Raw genomic sequence first — 27,100 nt, forward strand, 5'->3', positions numbered from 1 at the left:
TCTGTCTCCTTCGACCACTAAAACACTGTTTTGCAGAAGTCATTTCCCGTTCAGAAAGCTTGTACACGAGTTGTATAGATCTTTTTAAGTGTTTGTTCCGGAAGCAGAGGAGACAGAACCCCGCTGTGCCCCTAACCCAGGCGTGTGCACGGGTGAACAAGCCCCCACAGGTCTGAGATTGCTTTGACCTTGAGAACTTAGCATTCATGCTGATGCTAAATGCAGTCAAAAGCACCCTTCTCTCTCTCAGCAAATGGTTTTCAGTTTACCAATAGGGAAATCACAGCACTAGACTGTGTTAAACCTGACTCAACTTTGCACTTGCTGTATAATTAATATTAATTGGATATGCATTGATTCTGTTCTTTGGACTAATGGAGTAATTTTAAAAGAAAAGCTTGTTTCGGTAATTAAGCAGATTAAAATAGATAACATGTATTTCTTGTTTAATCAGTCCAATAATTGAGTTCCTCTAGTTTAAATTTGCATCCGCTCCCTATTTAATCAAAGTTAAATGCTATGTTTACCCGAAAACTAAATAATGTACAGAGGGGACATCTGACCCACAGACCCGCATTTTAAAAATCACCATGAGTACAGATGTGCTGTTCTTACTTAAAGTTCACCGGGAATGGGCTTTTGGAGAGCGTTCTGCACCCTGACACCACACTAACGAGAGTAATGTTTCTGTGTCTCGGAGATGACACAGGCGTCTCGGATTGCAAGCCCCATGGTGCCATGGGCCCAGACATGCCCGTAAAGTGACCACAGCAATATAAACACCAGTGCAGCCGCGAGCACTCATCAGCAGCCGGGACCCAGAGCCCCACGGAGCTGTCTACCGAAACAATAGCGCAACCAGGACGGAAGCCTGACTTCTGTGACTTCACTCTTAAGGATCCAAAGGGCTTTAAAACTCATAGACTAAGGGGACAGGGGCGATTCCATGAGCTCCCAAAGGCAAAATTCTTTCATGCTTAGAGAAAGCGGTGACGCAGAATACTCAACCCAGTGTGGAGGGAGAAGAACAGAGCTATGGGGCTGACGCTCCCCAACTTCAAGCCTTACTGTAAAGCTGAGTCATCAAACCAGGCGTGGGTGCGAGATTTGACAGGCGCGTCGATGGAATGAGAGAGGGAGCCCGGAAACAGAGCCACACGGTAGAGCCAGCTGATGGTTGACGGAGGAGCTGGGGCAGCTCCTGGGAGCCAAGACCGTCTCTCCGGCACGAGCTGCGGAACAACTGGGTGCTGCAGGCGAGAAAGATGAATCCCGACCCAGACCCGTGCCCTTCACACAACTAACTCAGAGGGACCACAGGCCCGGATGGAAAATCTAAGACTCTGAATTCCCAGGAGAGAGGGTAGGAGAAAGCCCAGGTGACCTTGGGTACGGAGACGACTTTTTAGGGACAACACCAAAGGCACAGTCTGCGGACGAGACCACTGATCAGCTGGCCTTTGTTAAAATAAAAAGCTTCTGTTCTACAAAAGATAGAAGCAAGGGAGTTAGAAAATAAACCAGCAACGTGGAGAAAATATTTGCACCTCTGGTAAAGGACTGTGATCCGCAGTGTACAAAACACTCTCAAAACTTAACAGTTAGAAAACGAACCACCAGATTTAAAAATGGGCCAAAAACATCAGCAAACGCCTCACCCAAGGGAAGGTACGGATGGGACGTAATCGTATGAAAGACGCTCTGCATCATCTGTCGTCAGGGAAACGCAAATTCAAAGGGCAGCGAGACCCCACTGCACACGTGTTGGAACGCCCGTCTCCCAGAACACAGACACCACCAGCTGTGGGCCGGGCTGCGGAGCGGCAGGAACGCTCACCCACTGTTGGTGGGGACGCAGCACAGCGCGGCCACCTGGGAGACAGTGGGGCGGGCTCTTAGAAATCACAGTGCCCCCTCGTGTGACCCAGCAACCCCGACCCAGCCACAGTGCTCCCGACGTTTACCCAGAGGGAATGCAAACGAGTGTGCACAGAAATGCTTTATTTCTAACTGCCAAAACTTGCCAAGACCTGGAAACCACCAGGATAGAATGGGTGAGTGGATGACTAAACGGTGGTGCGTTCAGTCGATGGACTGGTATTTAGTACGAGAAACCAATGAGCTATTGGACGTAAAATAATGGGAGACCCTTCAATGCCTGTCACTAAGCAAAAGCAGCCCGTCGTCCGAGGGTGCGGGCTGCACGATTCCCACTCTGCAACATTCTGGAAACGGCGGAGCTGGGGAGGCGGTAGAAACATCAGTGGTCGCCGGGGGGACCAGGCGGGGAAGGAGTCACGAGCAGACACAGTACACTGGGTTTGTAGGATGATGACAACCGTCTGTCTCACGCTGTGCTGGACACACGTCCTCGTCCCTTTGTCCAAACCCATGGACGTGCAACACCAGGAAGGAGCCCTAACGTGAACATGGGCTCTGATGGGGACGGCGAGGCAGTGAAGGTCCATCAGTTGTGCCAAATGCACCCTCCGGTGGGGGGTGTTGATGGGGGGGCTGCCCTGCATGTGTGGGGGCCGGGGAAGCATGGGAAATCTCTGTACCTCCCTCTTAACGTTGCTGTGAGCCTCAAACTGCCCTAAACAATAAAGTCCATTCAAACAAACAAAACTTAGCCACCATGCATGAGGTGCAGGGGGATGAGGTCCCTGGATGCAGCTCTACCTGAGCCCACCAGCCTGCCGCGAGGGAGCCTTCCTGAAAACAGACCCCCTCCATCCCAAAGAGCCAATGCAGCGGGCCCTGCTTGAAAGGGGCCGCTTGTGGCCCCCACCAGCCCGAGTGAAGTCGTAAAGCACAGAAGTGAGTGCTGTTGGTTCAAGACACAGACTTCGGGGCTGGTTTGTTAAACGGGACTAGAGGACAGGCACAGGGAGCCAAGAGACAAGGACTTGCAGTGCCGATCAGCCAACATCCGCGAGGGATCTTACAAAATGATTTACTCCCTTGACCTCCAGCTGCCTGTTGCACTGAGACGGACTCCTCGGGTCTCCCATCACCCAAGGGCTTGCAAACGCTCCCTCGGGGACAGCCTTTCAGAGCCGCTTCTGCCTAAACCGTCTCCTCTTCGCCCTGGATTTGTGTGATGTGCGGCACAGACAGAGAGCTGTGGGAGCAGGTTGCTTACCCAGGACACTCGGGGCTTTACGCAGCGATAGACATCTTGCCTCCTGCTTGAAATGGCCTCTGGGGACTCACGGAGAGAGGACACGTGCGTGAGCAACCCGGTTGTCCTTCACGCATCCCGCGTGCGCTGTGACAGGCTGGCATCCGGGCTTGCCTGCCTGGGGGCCCCACCCCCCTGGGGAGTCCCATATGTGCCAAGTCTGGCTGAGCCCACCCACAAATCCCCAGCCGTCTGGGGACACCTGCAGCCCTTCCCCAAGGTTGGGTCTCATCTCAGTCACTGGACTTGCTCCAAGGGACAGACAGAGACCCTTCAGTGGCAACTTCGGGGGCACGCTGAGATATTTAGGGGACGGACGGAGCCCCTGGCGCATCTACTCTGTGAAGGGAGGGCGCTGAGGCCTGTGCTTGTGATGCTGTGGGAGGGCGGGCCCCGAACGGAGGCTCTCAGGCCCCCTCCTTCGAGCCTGGACATCAGCTCTGGAGTTTACTAGGAGGTTGGGTCACTCCCCCATTTCCCGAAGGGAGCGCTTCTCTGGCTGTTGACCTCGAAAGGTCGTGCCCTGTGGGGACATTTGGGAACCCACAATTTGAGTGGTGTCCCTCCGTGCTCAGGGCACCTTCCGCTAGAAGAAACTAACAGCGTAAAACGGAACCTTTTGAAAACTGTGGTGTCGGAACTGCCTGGTGTGCTGGTGACTCCAAGACCCCATTCTGAGAGCCGGTGAAGACGTAGGCCGGGGTCAGGGCGATGTGTCCAGGAGCCAGGGAGCCCCAGAGATGCCCACCGACCCCCAGAAGCCAGGAGAGAGGGCTGGAGCTGTCTGTCCCTTGCCGAAGTGACTCCAGCACCGAGTTCCCTCCGGCAGTGCCTGAGTGTTCGGTTGCCTGTGTTCTCGAAACCAGGAATTCCCCGTCTCTCACACCTTGTCCTTTCTCCCTGGGATGGCGCGGCATCTCCCTGTGGTTTGCATTTCTATTTCCCCGATGATTGCTGGGGTCTTATCTACAATTTTCCCGTCTTCTTGGGGAGTGTATCTCTCCGTACATTTTCCTCATTTTATTATGTGACTGTGTATCTTATTTCTGTAAGACACAGGCTGGACACAGGTCCTTAGCTAGTGTGTGTTTTGTAAATGTTTACTCGAGGTCTGGGGCTGGTCTTTTTAATTATCAATATATTTTGAATGAAAAATGTTTTCAATTTTGATGAATTCTAGTTGATCAACAGTTTTATCTTTTTTTAAGAAAATATTTTATTTATTTATTTTTAGAGAGAGGGGAAGGGAGGGAGAAAGAAGAAGAGAAGCATCAACGTGTGGTTGCCTCTCACGTGCCCCTTACTGCGTTCCTGGCTTGCAACCCAGGCATGAGCCCTGACTAGGAATCGAACCACTGACCCTTTGGTTCACAGGCTGGCATTCAATCCACTGAGCCACACCAGCCACCAGGGTTGCTTGGGGCTTTAGGAAGTATTGTTTGTAAGTGCACCAGCTTGGTGACATATGGCAAAATAAAAAGGCTTTCCCCAAACCACAATTTTTTTGTACATGCCAAGCTCATGCATTTTAACAGTTGTCTACACCCTTCCCTGGGTGTTCCTCAGGGCCGTCCTTCCGGGTGTACAAACATTGGTCCTGAGCTCAGGGAGGATGGGCAGCGAGGCTGTCAGGCTCCTGGTCACATCACTTCCCGGCCAGACTCCCCGCCCAGACCCGCTCTGGCAGCATCTCCAGGCGTGAGACCCAGCCCACCATCTCTGAGGCGCCCTGAGGTACAGCCGAGGGTTGTCCCCTCTAGACTTGGACGTTGCAAAGCTGGCAGTCTTTCTATGACCACCACTCCGCTCAGTCCAGGAGCCACGCCCACCGCCAGCGCTGTGGTGAGGATGCTTTCCTCTCTCCCGCCCTCTGCTTTGCTGGTCTCTTCTCTATCCAGTGGGCTGGGCCATTCACACTAAGGCCCTGGGCCGTGGGCGACCTCTCGGCAGGGACTACAGAAAAAGTTGGTTAGCACCCTGTGCATACCCACGCATGACTGAAAGTGCTCGTGCCAGAGGCAATGGCCTGCCGATCGGGGATGTTTCATCAGCTCAGATGAGTTTAAAAGAGCCCCTGGTGCGCCTGTTCCTGCAGTGGCTGCCCTTTACCGCCACCTCGGCTTCACGGAGCAGCGCTGCCTGCTGCCCCAGCTGCGTGCAAAAGATGCTATTCGGAGCAAACCTCATTGATTCATGGAAGTTGGGTGCAGGAGATGCAGTTGGGAATAATAGGAAATGCAGGAAGCTTTGTTATTTTTTTAGGAGTGTAAACCAACGAAAAGTTAACAATACAACTCCCCACGGGCTGAAACCCACATGCCTAAGAATGTGGGGGGAACTTGCTGGAGGCATAGATGGGAGTGCTTTGCAACAAGTGTGCCGGTCGTCCGCCTACACATACAGGCTCCCCCAGTCCTTAAAAACAGTTGCATCTGCGAAATTGCCAAAAAAGTTGCACTGAAGTTACATTTACTCTTCCATCTTCAAAGGATACTCTCAAGCAGTCTCTGCAAGCAACATTACAAATTCCATTAGTGAAGCCCAGCGGATTGAGGACGCTTTCTACGGCAAAATCTCTGTGTAAACAATTGCAAAGGTCCGAGACAGTAGGTGGGCCGGGGCACCACGGGTGTTAACAGCGCAAAGTGTGTGTCTTCCAGGGAGCATTTATTTTAGGGGCAAGTATTTGCCTGTGCGCATGAGCTGCACAAATGTTTTGAAATGCCTATCATCCCTAAAGTAAACACTCCTTGGCTTTACTGACACTTCTTTTGAAAAGTGCCCAACGCTGTTATCCGCCTATAAAAAGCTAACTATAATTCTTGGGCCACAGGACCCATCTCAGTAATTTTGCAAACAAAGAGTAGGATTCAGCAACCAAGCAATTTATTTGGCAATGTCTTAAGGCTCTGGCTGTAACATTCTGCAGCAAACATTGGCGTCGCTGGCCAGAACTTTCAAGCAGAAGCTTTTATTTTGAGAAGCACAGGGAGGTAAATATTTGATTTCAGAGGACGGACGGAGGTGGTCCGAGGATTTTTCAAATGTCTCCTCGGGTCAGCTAATATAGATAATATTTAGTTTGCTTCTCCCAACGGCCCTCCCTAAAAACTCTTGAGCCTTTTTTCTTTTTTTTTTTGCCTTTTTGTGCTCCAAATTTAAAATTAGTTATAGAAAGCTGTTTTGTAAATAAGTTCTAAGAGCTTTTAAGATATTTTTCTATGGTCTGTATTACAGAGAGAGACAGAGAACAAACGTGCAGATTTCTAGACCAAAGCCAGGCATTCCTGCCACTGCCCCCTTCCCCTTGCTCCCCTTGCATGTCCAGAATCCCCCCACCATGCGGCTCCCCTCACCTGGAAGCCTCCCCGCCCCCCACAGCATCTCTGCATCCCTGAGGTTTGGTTCTCCCGAAGCTGTGCGCGCACTGGCCTCGCGGTCTGTCCTGGGTGTTCCGTGGGCCCAGCACAGGGGTGCTGTCTCTACTGCTTGCGTTCCCTCTCGGGGGACAGCCCCACCGTGGCTGGAACTGGTCCGCGTTTCCACAATTCCGTGCCAGTCACAACCTCGTCGCCGCATGGGCCAGTGCCAAGGCCTGCATGCTCATCGGGAAGCGGTCCCCTTTCATACATCTGTCTTCAAAACACCCGAAAAAACCTTCTAGCCTTTGCTCCTTGCTTCCTTTTCCTTCAGTGCTACTTTCCTTTCTCCATGAGAAGCCCAGGAACCCTGTGACAGGCAGGCAGCTCAGGAGTCAAGTGCAGGAAGACAGCGGAGCAGGCCGGGCATGTCCTTCTGCGCCGGCCGGGAGCCGGGAAGGATGTGCACGCACGGGGGTGAGGCCTGTGGGCACCCCCACCCCCAGTCACGGCTTGGCAGGCAGGATGGCACCTGCGTGGAAGTCTGGAAACTGGCTCCCTAGGCACAGTCCTGTCACCCCCCAGTCACCCCCTCCCCCACACTCCGAGGGCGTTTTGCAGCCAAACCTTGCAGCAGCCATCAGCGGTGAGCTATGTCACGTGGCTACTTTGGAATGAGTCCCTGGAAAGCCAGCTCAAGCTCTCCCTCTGTGACACAATTTGCTGGTCAACTTAACCTAAGTTGGCTTGTCACCTGGCCTGTCCCCGCGCAGGGTCTCCAGCGGGAGATTGCAAGTTCAGACCCAGGCAGCTGAACTGAGCTCCCAACACCCCATCTCAACCTTGGTCCTTAGAACACAGGCCAGCGACTCTTCCAAGGACTTGTCTTTGACCCCAAAAACCAGAAAACACGAAGGGAGATTTGCAGATAGACCGGAAACGTGCTGGACGACACACCCTTCTGGTGCGTTCTGTGACAAAGCACCCGCGGGCTCCTGGACGGGCTTCTGTAGCCCACGGCTCCCCGTCTTACAAGACACTGGCATTTTCCAATGATCGAGAGACCGCACGTGACCGTTCCCCGGCTGCCTTTGCCTCGTTAGCCGTTCAATTCCATCACCAAGAGCTCTGCTCAGCCATGCTCTCGGCACTCTCTGGCCAGATAAATTGTTCATCCAGAAGTGACTTTGAACCCCACGCCGACAGTAAACCAACCCCTTCCTAGGTTCTCTTCAAAGGGGCTGTCAGATGGGGCCTGGGCTGGCCGCCATTGATCAAGTGCAGCCCCCCTCACAGCAAGTCTTTGCACCAACAAACTCCACAGACCCGGAGCTGCAGTCCCTGGGACTCTGACGCCCGGCCTGACGTCTCTCGTCCACTATTACCGGGCGCACTGCAGACACACCTGACCGTCCAGCTGTCCCAACCTTGCTCTTAGGACAGCTTCTCCGCGTAACGACTTCGATACCTGTGTTCTTATTGTCACAGAGTCATTTTCAGAAAACGGAACCATTGCCCAGAACACAGTGCACTTTTATCACAGCCACTCAAGTGACAGAATACCTGCGAACATCTCAGTTTTAGCTAACTTTAAACTATGACAGAGCCGCACGTGGAGAATGCATTTTGCCCATTTTCCGCGATGAACGTGCGTGTCATTGTTAATAGCAGAGAACAGAAGCATTGCTGTAAAATACTTCGTTTGGGGCCAGCAATCGTGCGGAAGGCATCCGAGGCATCTGGGGGCTGGGCTGAGCGAGCCTGCGCATTTAGTCTAGGTGATGTTACACCCCGGCCCGGAGGCGGCTGGCTCTTGCCTGTATTTTTAAACGAAGAGGCTGTGGCTGGGAATGTGGAGGAACTTGTTCCAACAGGCGCTGCGTGTGGCGCTGGGACTTGAACTGCCCCCCCCAACCCCCGCCCCACAGCTCTGCGTGTGCACCCCTGAGAGTCGAGTGAAACCGCAGCGTCTGACGCAGTGTGTCTGGGGCGAGCCCCAAGGAGCTGTGCGGCGGCCCGGCTCCCACTCCGCGCTGCGGGTCTGCACGCAGGCTTGACTGGACACAGCGGCGCTCTATGGGCGTTGCTAAATGCACTTTTCAGAAATGTAAGCATCTCCTGTTCCCACTTTTGTGGTGGTACATTCTGACCCTCTGGAATAGTCTCCAGGATTTCGGACCAATTACAGAACCGATTTTATTGTTTAGGTGACCGGGATTCCTGAAAGTGAGTCTTTTAAGTTCTCACTACCAGTAGGAGGCGGTAAAAGACAGAGGCAAACCAGACTCTCGGATTCCCCAGGTTCAGACTGTTTGCCTCAGATCGCCCAGGCCTGCCTGACCGAGCTGCTGGGAGAACTGAGAAGATGCAAATAGAGGAGCCTGGGAACCGTGTCTGGCACACAGGAAGCAGCTGGTCCAGGTCGGCATTACCGCTGACACTGCGACGCACTAGCAGCGGTGGACAGTTAGTGAGGTCCTTGCCCTCCAGTTGTGCAGAATAACAGAGTGTACGCAGGCTGTGGAACACTCAGCATTTCACCGACAACCCAGCAAAGTCACCGAAGGGAATGACCTCTTTACGTGGGGCTCCCACGGCGAGATGCCCGGGGTAACGGTGCGGGCGACTACGCAGGCTCTTTGACGTGACCTGGAGACGTCCTGGGAATGTCCCACCAGATGCAAAGCACTTGTCCCTCCCGGACGTTCCCTCCGGCCCCTCTGCGGCCCACCCTTCCCTTCCCCACACTCGTATTTCCCTCGCCATCGCCATTCCAGCAGGCGGGCCAGCCCGATTTAGGGCTAACAGCACGCAATATCTCATCCGATGAACAGGGCCTACCTCTCTTCTCCCTGATACTTTGATCAGCTTACTGAACTTCTCTGTGCCTCCCATGGCTGGTGTGTAAAGTAGAGCCCGTGCTAAATATCATCTGCACGATGTGTATTGGAAACTCTCAAATATAAGTAAAACGTCAGCTGTTAAAGTCATTTCCATGGGCGCCCTTCCTCAGAGGATCCTGACAACCCAGCGGTCGCCGTATTGTTGGTGTGCCCGTTTTTCCAATGAGGAAATCAGGCAGCTGACTCAGAAATGACCAGGCCCGGGTCCTGGTGTGGTAGGGAGCCTGGTTTTCTGTTCCCAGATTCTCTGTGCGGCTGCCCATGTTGGGGGGTGGGTGGAGAGGGAGTAAAGTGAGGAAAGCACGTCGGGGAGACACGCAGATGGCTTCCCAGGCTTCCTGGTGGGCCGCCTTCCCGTGCTGTTCTGCTCAGGTTTGCACTCGCTCTGTGCGTGCTGATCGGCAGTGCGGCTGCATCTGAAGGTCAGGAGCTCGGAGAAAGCAAGGCTAGAGCGCATGCCCTGGTCACGACACTACCGAATGGCCAAGAAAGGCCTGAACCCAGAGGAGTCCGCTTCGGAAGATCACACTTTCCTATGCGGCAGAGAGAGTGCAGTCGAGGTATGACTGGTTAGGGGGTCAGTTGGGCAAAGGGTCACAGCTCTGCTGAAAACCTTCGACTGCCTTTGCCCCAAGGGCCCGACCACAGGGACGCCTGCAGGGGGCCCTCGGGCAGTCTAGCCGTGCGTCCGAGCCACGCGGGCTGGCATCCCTGAGCCAGCCCGCCAGTGATGGCCTCGCGATGAAACCAGAAGCTCCTGCTTTCCAGCCACCTGCCTGCAGTGCGTCCTCCGTCAGGCGGGAGTGAGGTGCTCTGTGACCCCCACCGCCCACTGGCGGACCAGGGCGCGCCTGGCCGAGCTGCCGCATTGCCAGGGTTTTGTACTTGTGAGCCTAGGAAGTGAAGACAACTCTGCCCAAGTCATAAAATAGGACGTGAGAGAGAGACAACCCTCGCCTCTGAGGTGGGGCGAGCGAGCTGGCCGTCCCCCAAACGGCCTTACCCAGAGCCGATCCAAAAAAGCGTCATGTGTGGGGTTTGAATGCTGCTCCTCGACTGCTCGGGGCTGGCGTGTGAGAGTTTGTGGTGCGTGGGGGCTGCGGGGGCGTGGGCCCCGCGCTTCACTTTTTAATAGATTTAAGAAAAAGCCAGCCTGAGGCTAAGAGTCTCCACTGTGTGGGCCAGGCAGGTTGCGGTGTCTAAACACCCCGCTCCCGTCACCGTGAATCCCCCAAGCACTCGGATAAAATGGAAGTGATGTGAGAAGTGACCAAGTGTTGCCTCCAGCCCAGCGTCCTTCCGACGAAGAGGGGGGAGTGGCATCAGAGATCAGCAGCGAGGGCGCCTTTGCAGCCAGAACTCCGAATCCACTGAGGTTGGCAGCGTGCAGAGATCCCAAACACCACCTGTCGCCACCACCTGTGTTGCTCAGGTTTACAAGCAGGTCCATGGACAAGCACACAGACTGTGCAGCTGCCCGGGAGATAAGGTGATGGAGGTTCGCATGCGTGAGGAGGGGCGGGCTCCTGGGAGAGGAGCAAGGACCCATGTCCTGACCCCCATTCGCCTGAGGCTGAGAACCTAAGACTGAGCCCCAGCCCCTGTCCGGCTCAAGTCCCCTGTCTTCACAATGCAGCAAAGCAATGGCAGGTGGGCCGACGTGCCTTCCCACACCCCTCCCCCAGGTTCGGAATCCCCAAGTGTGTGACGAGATGGCAGGAGAGATGGACGAGAAGGACAAGACAAGAGAGAATGTGCACAGGGCAGCGACTCCAGTCCCCAGCAGCCCCCAGGGCTGTGCCTCCCTCTTTCTTGGAAAGCCCAGCCTGCGCCAGGGTGAGCGGCCCCAGAGGAGCCCCACCCGGGGTTTTCCAGGGATCCAGCGCCACCGAGGCCACATTCCATTCCTCCTCCAGCAGGCAGCCCCGGAAGCACGGGGTGGTGCCCACACAGGAATGCAGCTGCACCCTTCCTCGAAGGAAGTGTCAGGCCCGCTGTGGCAGCTGGGGCCTGGGCCCGCCCTGGGGGAGTCAGGCGTGCCCGGGTGTGGGCGCAGATGCCTCTGACCACAGCCTGGCCAGAGGTCTCAGGAATGAGTGTCCCGCCGTATTTATAGCTGCCCCGCCGTTACTTTGATTCCTTGGGCTGGATGGACAGCTTCAATCTCAAGATAGTTCAGGGTGTCCGGCCCTCCCACCTGCGCCTGGAGCGGAGGGAGCACGAGCAGCTCTGAGTCAGCTCTCCCCCGGTCCCGGCAGGCGCAGGCCTCTCCGCCTCCTCTCCTGCCGGCAGGTGGGCAGAGCCCAGGTCTCTCCTATTTGAATGGGCCACCTGCCCAGCGTTCAGGAGTCATCTCGGGGGCATTGGGACCTCCCGGAGCAAGGATGTTGTGCTGCATGTCCCCATCTGTGTCTGTCACATGCGGGTCAACCACGGCAGCCCGGCCGCGTGTGCAAAGGAAGGGCTGGGGCCGGGCTGACTCCTCAGGCGTGGGTCGGGCTCACTGCCTGAGAGGCGGCACCCGCCTCGTTCAGAGATGGTTGCGCCAGGGCTGACCTTCACCGAGAACCGCAGAGAATTAAATCACAACTCACCCCTGTGTTTTAGGAGGAGGTTGGCGCCCGGTTTCAAAGACGGCCTCACATCCGTCCCTCCCAAGGGGGACCATAAATCGGTCCCTTAGCGTATGGACCCGCCGTCTTCTCAGATCGCCGGCCATCTGAATAAAGGGCCCATAGAGAGTCAGTCCCTGCTTATTGTGTCTGGCAGGTGACAGGCAGCCTGAACGCCCGCTGTTCCGGCCTCAGCTCCACAGCTCAGAGGCAGAGCCTGTGCTGGACCATCTCCCCACGCCCCCACTGCTGAAGTGCGGTGTCTCGTAAACACACGGACATCATTCCTGTCCCTGGCAATGCTGGAACTCGTCCAGGTGCCTGCTGGGAGCCGGACCCTCCTCTGTAGGCCGGGATCACGGGGACCTGGGATGCAGGCTCGTGCTGACTCAGAGATAGAGCTGCGTCAAGTTCTGTCTCCGAAACCATCTCTGACGGGACTACTCATATAGAGAGTCGAGGAGGGTGGCCTCAAGGGTAAAGTCACGTTGGATGGAGGAATAATTGTCTACTCTCAGCATAAGCGAGGAAGCGAGGCAGGATGGGGGTCCAGCGCCTGGGCCCGGGCCTAACCACCGCGGTCCGCAGTGTGCACGTGCTTCCTGGGGACAGAATAAGGTCGCTGGGGCATCTAAGCAGGGGACAGACAGCCTTGCCCTGCCCCGGGAGGCAGCGCTGCGGGTAGGTCTGCGCCTGTCATCAGTGTCTCTGTAGGACGAGGTCAGTGCCGTGGAAAATGGCGAAGGCACCACAGGTGCCACCACGCCACTGGCCACACTTGGGTTAAGGAAGCCTTGTGAATTATGCCCCCTAGGAGTCAGCCCACATTCTGCTGTCCTTGGAGTTAAGAGCGACATCCGAGAAGCAGGTTCACTCCCCGTGCTGAGACAGGGCTGTGGAGACGGCCAGTCCTGATGTGGACACTCGCCCGCCTGCATCCACAGTCCTCCCCGCAATCTCCGCTCCCGTGTCCCTGCCACCGGCCAGCACACACTGGCTCCAACAGCAAGACTGGCAGGCACTGCGTGGCCCTCTCCGGAAGACTCTTCACCCCCCAGTGGGGATGGTCACTGCCCACCCCAGTTCCCACACAGATGACCTCACTGTGTGTTAGAGCTGGTTTTAAAAGATGATTCCATGAATGAAAGACAGACCTGGGTCCCGAATGCTGGCTGGCGGTTGGAACTTCCTGGCGAGACATTCGCAGCTGTCATCAATGTGGCCTCAATCCGCCACGGCTCCCTCGAGGTCCGGTGTTCTTCCCACTTCAGTGTCAGCTCGCTGGGCCCCCTAAGGGCATGTGGACCATGTGAAGCCTGTTTCTTTAAAAAGTGGGCAGATAAGTTACTATCTGTGAGCACTTTGAGAAAAAAAAAATCGTGTCTTTTGTGCCTAACTGATCACAAATACTCTAGCAGGAAATAGAAATACGCATGTACGTTAAAATATGTATGTAGTATGTAGAAACACAGTAGGCAACCGGCAATTGTGGGTCGGGTCAATATCATTTTTGGAGAAATGATTCCGTTTATAATGCACATAAATCGCACACACCTCGGAGTGGTCCCTGGTCTGAAGGACAGGCGTCAGCTCCACAGAGAACCCTTTGGGATGCCCAATGAATCACTAAGGTCACACAGCTGCAAGGCATGCTGGGCAAAAGCGGGTGGCCTCCTCCCCGTGTACGACGGTGGGATGGCGTTAAATAAAACAGCGTTCAGGAACGTGCTTTGGGAAATGGGAATCACCTTGACGGTGTTCAATGTTCTGCTGAAAGACACAAGGGTGTCCCTTTTCAGGAGACTGGGTGGGTTTTTTTCTTCTGAATGTCTCCCACATCTAAGTCCTGTTCTTCGCCATTTACCCAGCCTCTTCTTCCACATCGTTTTCTCTCTCCGCGCACGGAGTGTGTTGGAGGACACCGCTCTGCACGCCCCCAGTCTGGGCATCAGTGACACGCAGACCCCAGGAGGTGGCCGCAGCACTGGGGTCACAGTGCTGAGGTCACAGGCAGGTGGAGGGGCGGGCACCCTCTGGCAGTGGGGTGTGAAGAGAAGGAGGGGATGAAAGAAGGGAAGAGGGAGAAAAGGCACAACAGCAAAGCCCCTGAATCCACACAGACCAGCAAACTGCGCTGCCCCAGGGCTGGGTGAACGGGGGTAGCATCACACTGCCAGTGAGCTGTGAGGTTTAAACACAGAAAGCCCAGGGACGTCATTTTCATTGTCCTTTACAAGCAGGGACCAGTGTTTTAGGGTCTCCTTAAGTGGCATAAATTGCAGGAGGACAGAGGAAAAAAATCCGCTCTAAATGGAGAGGCTGTTAGTGAAGAGAAAGAGGCTCCCCACTAGCTCGTTTCCATGGCAACTTGAGATGGACAAGCACCATCCTTGTGTGCCCATCACTGGGCACCTCCCCTGACCGGAGGAGGAAGGAGCAAGGGGAGGCAGGGCTCTCAGCTGGGAGTATTGTTGGCATTGTTCACAAAGGCAAGGAGTAGGACCTCCCTGCTCATCCCCGGGGACAGTGGTGCTGTGACGAGGTGACTTGGAGGGCAAGGGCCCCCCACAGGGCAAATCACCATCCAAAGCTCCGATAGGAGAATAGTTTGGCCTTTCTGATAGAGACAGGCATGTCCTCTCACTGTATGAGCCCTGTGATGACAGATTTTCTCATGTTTGCAAGTGACGTTATAAACCCTTGTCTCCAGCCTTTCCAAGGGCCTTGGAGCTGAGGGAGGGACAGGGTCTGACCCCAGTGGCTCTGAGATGCCTATGAGAATGCAGACACGGAGACTAGGGAGCCCACGCCCTCCGGACGCACCCAGGCTTTAAGGGGGGAACATTGAGAAGAGAAACGAGGATGTGAACCCACTGCCGGACGTAGGGGCTGGAGGCCGGTCCCGTGGTGAGGACTTGGTGGGCACAGGAGCCTGTCTGCGGCGCTAAAGATGCTACCAGCAAGCACGGGGCCTCGAGGCAGGATGACGGGCTAAAAGGCAGTAGCCGGGATCAAGGAAAAAATGCCAAGGACATGAAATAGACCGAAAAAAGAGTGGGTCGCAGTCAGAAAATCGACAGAGGTGTCATGGACCAGGCAAATTTGCCATCTTTTTTGAGGTTGTTGAGAATTATTATTATTATTATTATTATTATTTTTGAAGTTTGAGACTGATCACCAAAAGCTTGATTGCAGAAGGGATGAACGTGACTAAGACTCTGCACAGAGAGCGGCCGTGCTGCCCATCAGCTGGAAGCCCACTTTGGAAACAAAGACTTTGCGTCCTCAAGCGTGTGCGGCCCTGACTTCTGATTCCAGCCCCACCACCCCCAGGGCCATCTGCAGAAGCATCTCGAGGAAGGCAGGGGGTTCAGAAGAGTTTCCCCAGAAGTGGACATGGGCCCCACATTTGCACAAAGCTTAGCTGACTCCCTAAGGTCACCACACTGGGCACAACTGCAAAGTTTCAACCCCAATGTTGTCTGCGTCTTTTGTATAAAACTTCTCTTACTGCGGAGACGTTTTTCTGGAAATCGCCACCTATCGAAATGCAAGCGCAGATTTAAACATTAAAAACAGAAAACTGTCCTAATTATGCAGGGAGATCATCAAGGGCCTGACGTGCCCAATAATTTTCAAAGTTCCCTGAAAAGACAGGAAGAAAAGAGGGACAGGTGCCCCGAAAAGCAGGCTCTGCACGCGTTTCCTGTTCGCCTCTGGCGAGTTTGCGGCAGCTACTCAGGAAACGCAGTTACAGAGACGATCAGTTGAGTCACTCCGCTCGCTTGTCACCTCTGGGCCATCGGCTTTAACCACAGAACCCGGCACAGCAGGAGGGGACAGCATTCCCGAGAACACCGAAAGGTGGCACAGACACTGTGAAATATTCAACCTTGTCCTCAGTGCAAGATCCCAGTCTCAGGGAGACTCTGCCCCAACCCTGCAAAAAACTAAACGATGCTTAAGGCCTGAGTCCCCAAGCAGGAACGCCGGAGACCCACACACCGCATTCTCACAGTCTCTGCCTCTGAACCGCGCTGCCCACCCGAAGGCCGAGGTGACCGCTCGCTCCCTCCCCCGCACCAACCACCCGCCACCGTCCTCCGCAGCGCCGGGAACTGTGGGGGGGCTGTCTGTGTTGTCGCTGTCGTCTGAACCCTCAAAACGGTGCACACCCCAACATGTGTTTTCCAGGTTTCAGGGGGGAAAAAGAATTTTTATTAAAAAAAAATTATCAGCTCAGTGGGGGGCAAGCATGACAAATGGTCGGACTGTGGTTTTTTTTAATAGTTGTTATCGCTTATCTTTTCTTGCTGTGAGATACTTTTGACATATTGCTCATTAAAGCTCAAAAGAATTAAAAAAAAAAAAACACTTAGGAAGAGAGACCGGAGGAGAATTTCACCTTTTGCCACAACACCTGGTGGGAAGAGGGCTTCTTTTCAAACACGGTGGGCGTCGGGCCCTCGGCTTCCCTGCGTGACATTCGGCCTCTTTTAGCCACGTAAAGCACCTGCTCCGAACGAAAATCAAGAGAATGCATTTTTCCGGTGACTTGTGGCGGGAGATGGACCCTTAAAACAGCTGCTCAGATGCTGATGTTGTTCAGCCCCCTTCCCACCTCAGGGGCCTGTGTGAGTGCAGAGGCTGGCGGTCTGTCCGTCTTCCCTGCTCAGCGTTCATCTTGTCAGAGCTCATTGGAGCTGCAAAGTGACCCAGTGAGGGGCAAGTGGCTGAGCCCGGAGAGACCACATGGGGGGCCCAGGAAGGCCAAGCGTGGCATTTCTGGTGGGCACTGGCGGCCCACTCCACTTCGTCCCCCACCTCCGTGATGAGCCAAAGCCCGAGGGGGTCCAGAATTCCTGCGCCCAGCTTCTGCATCATCCCACTCTCACCCCATGTGGGCAGCCGACTTACTCCTTGAGCTTTTCAAGGCCGTGGCAATTTTATGCCATTCTTCTTGAGAAATGTAATGTTTAATTTAATTTTTCACCTCATTTGTGCCTTTATTTCTAAGTGGTTATTATGTTTCCCATCACAAAATACTCAGTACAGTGGCTCTGGAAACAAAGAAAAGCAGGAGGAAGAAATGTGTAAGTCACTCCAAGTCCCACGCTGCAGAAACACGAATTATTGACATTTTTAAGCTCTGCCATTCAGATTTTTGTGCATGGATTTATTGGTTCGTAATGTGGATATAATTATGCCGTAATTTTGCCTCCTGATCTTTTATTTTTTTGTTATAATACAAATTCTTCCATATTATTATTACAAACTCATTAAAAACATTACTTTAATGACTGCGTAATTATGTCTCATAATTTTCCTAGGTATTGTTGGGCCTTTAGACTGTTTCAGATTTCTCACTGTTACAATATTGCAATAAATGCTGGTTCAAGAAGCACGTTCAGCAGTTCGGATTATTTCTTAGGAGGGAAAATTATTAGGCCGAAGTGTTTAAAATTTTCGATAGTTTGCACATACAACCAAATCGCCTTCCACAAGACGGCATTATGCAATTTCATATATCAGTAGAATTTCTGCTTTTAAAATTGTATAGTTTTCAATACATATATTGTGTCAAATATGTATCCGGACCATTTTTTGGAAATCATTGTCTTTATTTATACCCATTGCATTGACTAAGCCTACGCTGTGGCTTCTCTACAGAAACCACGACCGACGAAGGTGGAAGTGCTCCTGGTGGGAGAGGGTGTACCCAGGTTTGAGGGCTCCGTGGGAGGTGTGGCCGGGTGCCTGACCCAATTGTTTCCCGCGGGTCCTCTTAAAACGAACATTCTTCCTGGAAGTCATCCATTCACAGATTGCTAATCTAGCCATTCCTATGTCCCACAGTCGTTCCTGGTGCGGCCGTGCTCAGGCGCCATGGGTGCTGAGAAGCCAGCTGTGCGCCCCAGGTGGCCTGTGAGAGTCAGCGACCTTGGTCTCACCCACTGCCATCGCTCCCAGTCCGTTCACTTTCTTCGTCACAGAGCTCGCCCCACTGATTATCCCGAAGACAGGAAAACGCCGAGCTCCCAGGAAAGGCGTGGGAAGTGCCAGGGATGGGGAGGGGAGGGCGGTCTGCCTGCCAGTCGCAGGGTCCCCGAAGGAGCAGCACTGGTCAGTGTGGCTGCCCAGGGCTGTGCCTGGGGTGCAGGTGGTAGAAACCAGGGCCCAAACGGGGGAGCCCACGCCAACCTCTGGGGTTTGTGTTTTGTGGCAGTGGTCCAAATCACTGAGATTTTTGTGAGTATGGTTTTTCCATTTCTCTTTCTTTTCTTTTAAACCATCCACGTGTTGGGGCCTCCGCCTCACATCCCTGGGCAGAAGAGGGGCCACTCCGAGCTGGCCATCCAGCCGCCCTGGGCTGTGGCCATGCCCAGGAAGCACGGGCAGGGCAGGCCCCACCAAAGGAGAAGCGGGTAGGACCCTTCTGTGCTAGGATGGGCTCAGGGCTGTAGTCTGGAGAAGAGTTTGGGGCTGCACCAAGCTCCTTCCTTCACCTTCACTTCCTTTCATGGTGCACAATGGCAGGGCCCTCGATGATACTTAACACAGAACGAAAGCTCAAGGCAGCCCGTTGTTGCAGAAATATCGAAGGCCAACACTGAAGTAAAACAACTGAAAATGTGGAAATCGCTGGGAAGCAGCTGTCGGAATTCAACGGGGGCTGACAATGGTATTTCATTTCTTTTAAGTGCGTGCACCCAACTTGGCGAAAGTAAGAAGTAACCACGCACCTGAAAAATTAATACAGTGAGAGTGGGAAAGAATGTTGGGGGGGAATGTCGGGGGGCTTCAGTCCTGCTCTCAGAGGACGCAGCTAAGAGGACACCGGTGGAGAAAGAGATGACTATGGTCATTTCCAGACCTCCGCCTCACGTCCCGTGATGATCTCCTGAAAGGAGCTCTGTAGGCGCGGACGTCAGAGCGACACCCTGGTATGACTGTTCCGTGGCCCACCCCAGAGACGGCCTCTCCGACCCACAAGAAGCTGGCTCGTCCGTGTACAGCTGAACGGGCGGCTCTCGAAGGCTAGAAAACGGAATTCCTCAAAGGGACATTTGTTGGCGTTTTGTTTAAAGAAGCACAATGCTCGGTGACCAAGGCACGGAGGTAACCTCCCAGGCATGTTAAGAGCCCTCATAAAAGACTATTTATAGGCCGTAATCCAGACAGGGGCTCCCCCCACCCCTGGAGCAAGAACGCTGGCCCAGCAGGCTTACACGACTGACCAAGGACACGGGACACAGCGCCAGTGAGTGGCACAGCCAGCAGGAGAGAGGGCCCAGGCGTTCTGAGTCCTGATCCGGCTGCTATGAAGAGTGTTAACAGAAACTATGAAGAATATTCTTTAAAAGGCTAAGAAATAAATTTTAGGCATTTCCAAGGCAAAGGAAAGCGGGCAGAATGCTCAGGTGTGGGCAGAATAGCCCGGGGGCCTGCGGCGGGCTGACAGAAAGGCACTGGAGGTCAGCAAGGACCCGCCGTCTTAGACAGGGTGACTCTGTTCTGGAAAGCTCCCGGCCACACCCACCTCTGGGACCTGGTGACCCCCTCACTTAGAGCCCGAACGGGAAGCAGACTAAATACAACCAGTTGCCAAACGCTCGCCATGGAGCGAGTGACATACCCACGCAGCTCAACATTTTTAGGGAGGTATTTTATAAATCAGGCTATATTTTTCTTGCAGTGAAATGCAAAATTTAGGATAAAAGTTTTTAATGTCATGGGTGATATTTAAAAACACATCTTTCGGCAGAAAAGTCTACCAGGTTTTCTTTCTCCGTAGGATCAGGAGTCAGGAGTCTCTCTCCCCAAGGCAGCTGCTCACCGCTGCAGCCCACACTCATTCCAGACCGGCTTGCTGAGGGGGGCGATGGCCGCAGGGGTGTGCGCAGATGCAGTGGGCTCGTGGGCACCTGCAGCCGCCACAGTGTCCTTAGTGAATTAGGACAGGGGCACACCCTGGGCTGTGGCCTCCGCTCCTTCCTGGAGACCTTTGCCCCTGCCTGTTGTCTGAACCTGCCTCTCCTGGCTTCCCAGGCCTTTGGAAGAGCTACCAGCTGTCGGTGACTACCTCCTGCCTGATTACACCTGGTTACTACCTCTCCTGCCCGGTTAAACCACACATCATCCCCTTCTCTCAGATGTCCGAGTGCTGTGCTGGGCACAGACGTTAGTGCCGAGAATGTTACAGACAACAGACTCAGGGACACAATAGAAAGGGGGCGTCGGCCCTTGGGCCACTGACACGGAGAGGGGGCTCTGGTGCCCCAGGACACGACAACCAGCCACCTGCGATGGAGTCTCATCACAGCCCAGACTTTGGGAAGACAGCGCTCATTGCCACCGGTGAGTTCAGAGGTGAGTTCGAGTCCTCTCGGGCCGCCTGCTGACCTATAATGGTGCTAATCAGTCTCACGAAAGGAAAGTGAAAAGTCCAATGAGTAAGTGTCCCGGTCAGTCCATGGCTGAGCACCAGGAGCGCTGACCAGCGCTCTGAGAGAGTCGTTCATCCGGGGCAGCCGCAGGGAGGTGTCAGCTGGCTGGTTTGCTGCCCATGGTATTTATGTTGAGGTCGGGTCTCTCGTGTGAACGTCAGGGCACTAACTGGGGGGACAGGAGACCCCAGAATACCTGCAAACGTGCCCCTTTCTGTAGCCTCGCTGGCCCGGGGATGCAGGGGTCTCTTCTGCTCGGACTGAAGACTCTTCACCCGAGAGAGGTCCTTGGGAAGGAGGAGACACTCTGTCCCTTGTCCCAACATTGCCTGTTTGTCTACAAATGCCTAACAAGAGTCAGATCCCAGCGTGCTTTAGGGCAGACTTGCTAGAAACGCCGATTCCAGAAGAGAAAGTTCAGAACTAACACAATCAGAAGTCCTTGCTAATTTCTTTTGGAAACAATCACAGCAGAACTTCCCAGATGATCCTCTGAGGGGCTCAGACTACAGGTTGGCAAATACTGTCCGTGGACCAAGACGGACCTGCTGCCCGGTGGTGTAAATAAAGTTTTATTGGAACATAGCCGTGACCATTTACTTATGGAGTGTCTGCAGCCAACTTCCCTAGTGAAACGGCAGAGTTGTGCGGTTGTGACAGAACCTAAATTCTAAATTATTTCCTCTCCAGCTCTTTACAGAAGGAGCTCGTGCCATCTTTCAAGAAGCAATAAAATGCCCTGGAGACACCATTTTTGTTGTCTGCTTCTAAATGTCACGGGACACAGTGGGCCATTCGGGTTGGTCGTTTCTGTGCGTAGTGACTGTCAACGATGACCAAGGGTCCAGGACGCGTGACCACTGCAAACAACCCAGTGACCCGCCCCAGCTCACCATGCGGCAGAGGACATGAGCGTCCTCGGCCAGAGACAAAAGACTCGGTGTCCCTCCAAGCCCAGAAGGCAGTGGAGTGTCCCCACGCACCAGTCCTGTCTCCTCGCGCCCCACGGGCACCGTGGAGGCCCAGCCAGTTGCAGCTCAGCCAGTGCATCTGCCTCATAGCCGAGGAGACCCCGAGCTCCGGGCAAACGCATCTTCCCGAGTGAGCTGCCCGCAACCCGCACTTGACCCCAGAGAGAACCCTCTACCAGCCTGGACGGGAAAGGAAGCTGCCCACTTGCGTGGAGAGAGAACTCTGTTTTCCCAGGTGGTTCACTCAAACCCATCCCTGAGCAGACAGCCATTGTCTTGGCTGACGGGCCTCAGACAAGGTTGGCAGATCCATGGAAAACCCCTTCCGTCGATGGCAAAGGAAGATTCTTGCCAGAGGAAGACCTTCTACGATTGGGGAGCAAAGCCGAAACTGCACGCGAAACACAGGTCACGGTCAACCCGTCACGGATCCATTAGCCACGTGCAGCTGCTGGCCTCTTCCAATTTGGCTGGTGTGACCGGTTTTTACTGTGTGGCGTTTTTATGGTCCTTAGCTTCCAGTTAAATTTCAGTAACCGCGTATAACGGAAGCACAGCTTTAGACTCCGCCATTGCTTGTGGGGTGGGTCTGCAAGTGAAATCTCATGCCGCGGCCTTTGCGTGGAAGTGTGCGGTGGTTCCGAGTCCGCCAGGAAGGGCAGGATGCCGGCACTCCGGATCTGGGGCCAGGACCACTTCGCTTGGTAAGAGGACACGTACAACGTGCCCCTGTGTGTGTCAATTTCTCTCGGCCGTGTTCCGTCATCCCTCACGACGCTGGTGTGCCAAAATTCCCTTGGAACAGAAAGGCAGGCCGTGCGCAAATTCTTATTAAAATCGCACGTGAAATTGTTTTTCCCTATCCCTTTAGTCTTGCCTCTGCCAATTCTTCCTCCTGACTTAATGATATATGCGTTTTTAAAAGTTCCACTGGGCTCAGATGGCAAATGGTAATGACCTTTTCTCCTGGCATGTAGAGGGCTCCACACTGCCCTGCAGGCCGGCACGACATTTTTTCAACCCACGAATTCACTCCACAGTGCGATATAAAGCAAGGAGACAAAGCCCTTGGGAGTTGTAAGCATTGCACGCCCCACCCCCACCTCCCCACCCCCGTTTCCAGGAGCAGGGGCGACCCTTAACCCGGAGTGAGCGACTGACATTGGAAGCCTTGTGAGGTCAGACAAGGCCTCCTGCAGACAATCGTGCTGTTTCCCCCGTGGCCAGGACACGTGGTTCCAGGCGCCCGGATCGAGTGGGAACAGGACCCTCCTCAGGACGGCCAGTGACACACCCAACAAAGCGTGATTCCTCACTCTGTGGCTCTAGGTTCTGCTGGGCTCAGGGTGCCAGCACCCAAGGGAGGAGCATCTCCATGAGGAAAAACAGTCGCACTTCCAACAAATAGTTAGCTTGGCCATGGAGGGCCCCGTGTAACATGGGGGGGAACCAGCCTGACCCTGCACCGGCCCTGTGTGAACTGAATGTTTGATTCCGACTCAGTCTCTTGCAGTAGATCTGTGCTCTGCTCACCTCAGTCAGAGTCGCCCTCCCCCGGTGTTAACTGGGAGCCACGGCTGATGCAATCTTCTGAAATAAAACTCTGAGCCCTTCCCACAGCTCAGTGTTGCCTGCAAGCTACAAGCAACTTAGAAACGACAATAAGAATATTGATGTTCTTACAGTGTATCGTATTCCACATGGTGATTGAAAGCATGTCTTTTTAAAAACATGAACTCTGCTCTTGAGTTTGCATTTTTTTCATATTTACTTGATGCCAAACATGTCAGTCCACGTTTCTCTCTTTCTTCACTAAAAAATATTAGATGCTTTTTTCCTGCTTCACTTCTAATCTCTTTCCTCCTGCTTGTAGCTTTCAAATCAATTCCCCTAATCAACTGATTATGTAAAGAGTTTTAAATTCTCCCTGTGTATATTGATTTCGGGTTTTCAATCTCCAACCTATTGATCAAACCATTTGATCGACTGAATACAGCGATGTCGTCACCTGGCATGTTCCACACGTGGGCACCTCGGTTTGAAGGGGAAGAATGCCGCTGTGTGATTCTGTTCTCTGAGTGACTGGGCCTTGGGCACTGCGTCAGAGAGGCGCATCGGTCAGCCTGGTGGAATCATTCTGATCTGTTTTCCAGGCTGAACCCAGAGCTGGAGGCACGACCAGCCTGAAACTCAGTGAAGCACTTTGCTGCTTACGTGGAGCCTTCCGTTTTCTAAGTAGCAGCCTCGTTCCTTGTATCTGCCCCCATCACGACCCCCTCCCTCCTGGCCCACGAGACTGGGAGCCCCTGATGGTGCTCCGTGCAGGTTATGGACCGACCGCCTCATGAAGAAGAAAGAAGGGAGACACGGAGGGAAGGGGCACTGGAAGGAGGTGTTTGTCCTGAGCCACGTACCACGTGCGCACATGTAAGGGCTTTTAAATGCTCTTCAACTATGGGCTTAACGGTTTTATTCTAACTTTTTATTAATGCTATCGTGCCCTGTTTTCAAACACTGCTCTTCAAAACAAAAGGACTTTGGGCAAATATCCAGACAATACTGGGTGAAGGGGATTCACATTATCAGCAGGAGTCTCAGTCCCTGCCCTGGTTTCTCTAAAGAACGTGGGTCTAGCATTTGCTGGAGACAGTCACCGCCAAGTCCCGGTGACTTGCATACCGCCCAGACGGCCATTGGCCGGGACCCGCGATGATGGCCTTGTCACTGGGCACCACTAGCCTTGGGTCCCACACTTCCTCTCTATGGCCCGGGGGCCGGGGGTTGGGTGGTCAACACTCAGCGTGCAGTGAGCACCTCAGTCAACAGCCACTCTTCCAGAACACCAAACACCATTCTCTCTGTCTTTCATCCACCGAATGGATGTTAACTAAGCCCCATCCCCGCAGTGATGTGGGCTGGGCACAGGGCACGTGGCCAGGCTGGCCCAGCTGGGGCCCCACGCCCAGAGGAGGACCTCTGGCCAGTGAGGACAACACGACTGCAACAGAGCTTGCCTGTCCCAGTACCTGTGTGGTTTTGCAGCGAGAAACAACTTCCAAGGTGGAGAGACCTGTCCTGACACCTGGGTGCACAGCCTCCGCTACCTCGTTAAATCTCACAGCGCACCCTGAAGTTCGAGCTCCTCGGGCTGTGGAGGAGACGTGGGGTGTTAGCCACTCACCCAGGTCTGGACCTCTGCTCCCCACTTCAGAGGGCTTAGGGCTTCGAGCAAAGTCTTCTTGTTTTGGGGGCCACCATCGTTTCATCCTGAAATGCGGGAAAAGTCACAACCTCCTAGGCTTTTTGAGGGTTTTTAAAAAATAATGTCTACAACTCTCTTTGCCCTGCACCTGGCAAGCAGCGGGCACACTTACTCTCGTCTCCTTGGGGACGTTCAGGGCCATTGTCTCACCAAAGCGTGACAGCGAGAGTCTCGCAGAACTCAGACCCAAGAGCAAGAAGGAGCCGGGATACACACGCTTTTCAGGACAAAGACCCTCAGTTTTAGTGACAGGAAGGTGACGCTGGAAAGAGAACTTCTCAGCTGGGGCTCATGGATTCCAGCAATTTGAGTCCCCCAGGCCAGCGGCCCCGGAGGACTGACCACGCCGGCAGAGTGTAGTTTCTTACACGGGGGGGGGGGGGGGGGGGGGGAGTGTTCCGACCGCCTGTGACAGGTGGAGGCGCAGAGCCAGGGGAGGGGGGGCAGGGAACAGACCCACGTAATCCCATGCGAGCGTCCGGTGCACAGGTCACAGCCTTTCTCTCAAGCCACAGGATGTGTTTCGGTCACATTCAGGCACTTCCCCTGCTGCCTGCATGTGCCCGGGGGGCCCCAGGTGGTGAGAGGGGCCCCACGGCCGGCCCAGCACGCGGTTCTGCAAGAATCGTTTCCTTTCTCCACACTGGGGTTTCAATGTGCACGGTGTCACTGTCCGATGAGGCTGTGTGATAGGACAGACAGATGACCCGGGCACGTTAGTGGCCATGGGCCTGCGGCCAGAGTCCTTCTTTCACTGACCTCCATCGGTGGGAAGATCTGTCCTTGAAAGAGACTGACAGGAGTTTGCACCCAGCCCCGCCTCACTTGAAATGCTCCTTTCGCAATGTCCATCTTCTTCCTCAGCACGAGAAACTACAGAATGAGAATAATGGTCCCCACTGCGTGAGGGCATTGTGAGAAGGAGCTGAGATGCTGGACCCCAAGCACGCAGCCAGACACAGCACAGGCCAGCGTGGTACAGTGTGTGACAGAGCAAGGGAGGTGATGTCTTGTATGGGGTCGCGGGGGAGCCCGTGGGAACACAGAGAGGCCAGCCCAAACCGCCACCTCGGCAGTGCCTGGTGTGGATGGCAGCCCCCACCGCAGGGTGCAGACTGGGGAGGACAGTGAGGGCCGCCCTGGGAAGGCCACACCACCTGGGTCCGAGAGCTTGCGAGCTCGGGAATGCCCGCTGGGCCCGGGATGTGCTGGCGGAAATTCTGAGGGTGAATTGAGGCCAGCCATTCTCAGCGGCTGCAAGAGAAATCTCCCCTCCGACTCTGGTTCTGACTCTCCAGGCTGAAACGGGCATCAAATCCTGACGCTTTTTTGGCACTGAGGTTTTCTGTCTTGATTTTGTAGGCGTGAGGCCTGACCTGTGCACTGACCATCCTGTGTCACCTTTCAGACGAGCCCCGTGCGTCCAGTGACCAGGCCCCCGGGTGACGGCTGCTCTCTGAGCTCTGTCCCAGCTCTGCTTTGATCGCTCACCCAGGAGCTCCGGAGCTCAGACGGGTGCAGTCGGGCTGGGACCCAGAGGAGGCTCCGGGCGCCCCGCTCTCTCGGCCGCACCCTCAATGTCCAGGCTCCTGACAGGCGACCCTTCCAGGCCTGTCAGCCTCCCTTGCGGAGGACACCTGCCCTCCCTCCCCTCTGCTGGGCTGAATGCTTCCCTGGGTGTTTCCCGCCTCTCCTGAGGCGAGCCTTGGGTTCTGGTGTTCATCCTTCGTTCATCCATCCATTGGCGTGCACCTTTACCGAGCACCTCCCCGTGCTCGCGTGTCGATAGTGCAGGGAGCATGCCCAGGTCCCCTCCCGTGGCTTCTCTGTTCACTCTTCCACCCCACATGCACGCACTGAGCACTTATTATGGGTTAGGCACTGTCCTCATCTCTAGAGATGAAACATATGCTTCCATCAACTGGGGAAAGAGGTTAGCCGAACAACCATAAGAAGAGATGTGCGATGATCTCTCATTTAGCCGTATAAATGCTCTGAAGGAAAATGCATTTTTATGAGATCTTATTACAAGCAAACTATGAAGGCAAGACATTGCTCTCCGAGGGAACACGCTGGAGCTGCAGTCTGGAGTCAAACGAAGCAGTCGGGCAAGAGCTCCCCGAAAGTGGGAGGGGGTGCGGCAAGGCCCTCTGATGCGGAGGGGCCAGCACGTGCCCACTGAAGGAGGCTCAGAGCAGCATGGGGGGGGGAAGAAAGTGGGGGAGGAGAGATGCAGAGGGGTGGGCAGGCGACAGTCCACGGGCTGCAGTGCCTGTCCAGGGGTCGGATTTTTATCTTAGGGGCAGCGGAAAGACGGTGCCAAGTTTTGTGGCTGTGGTGGAGACAGCACGTTAGAGGACAT

The sequence above is a fragment of the Desmodus rotundus genome, chromosome 5 (assembly GCF_022682495.2).
Source record: "Desmodus rotundus isolate HL8 chromosome 5, HLdesRot8A.1, whole genome shotgun sequence".
Lineage (NCBI taxonomy): Eukaryota > Metazoa > Chordata > Mammalia > Chiroptera > Phyllostomidae > Desmodus > Desmodus rotundus.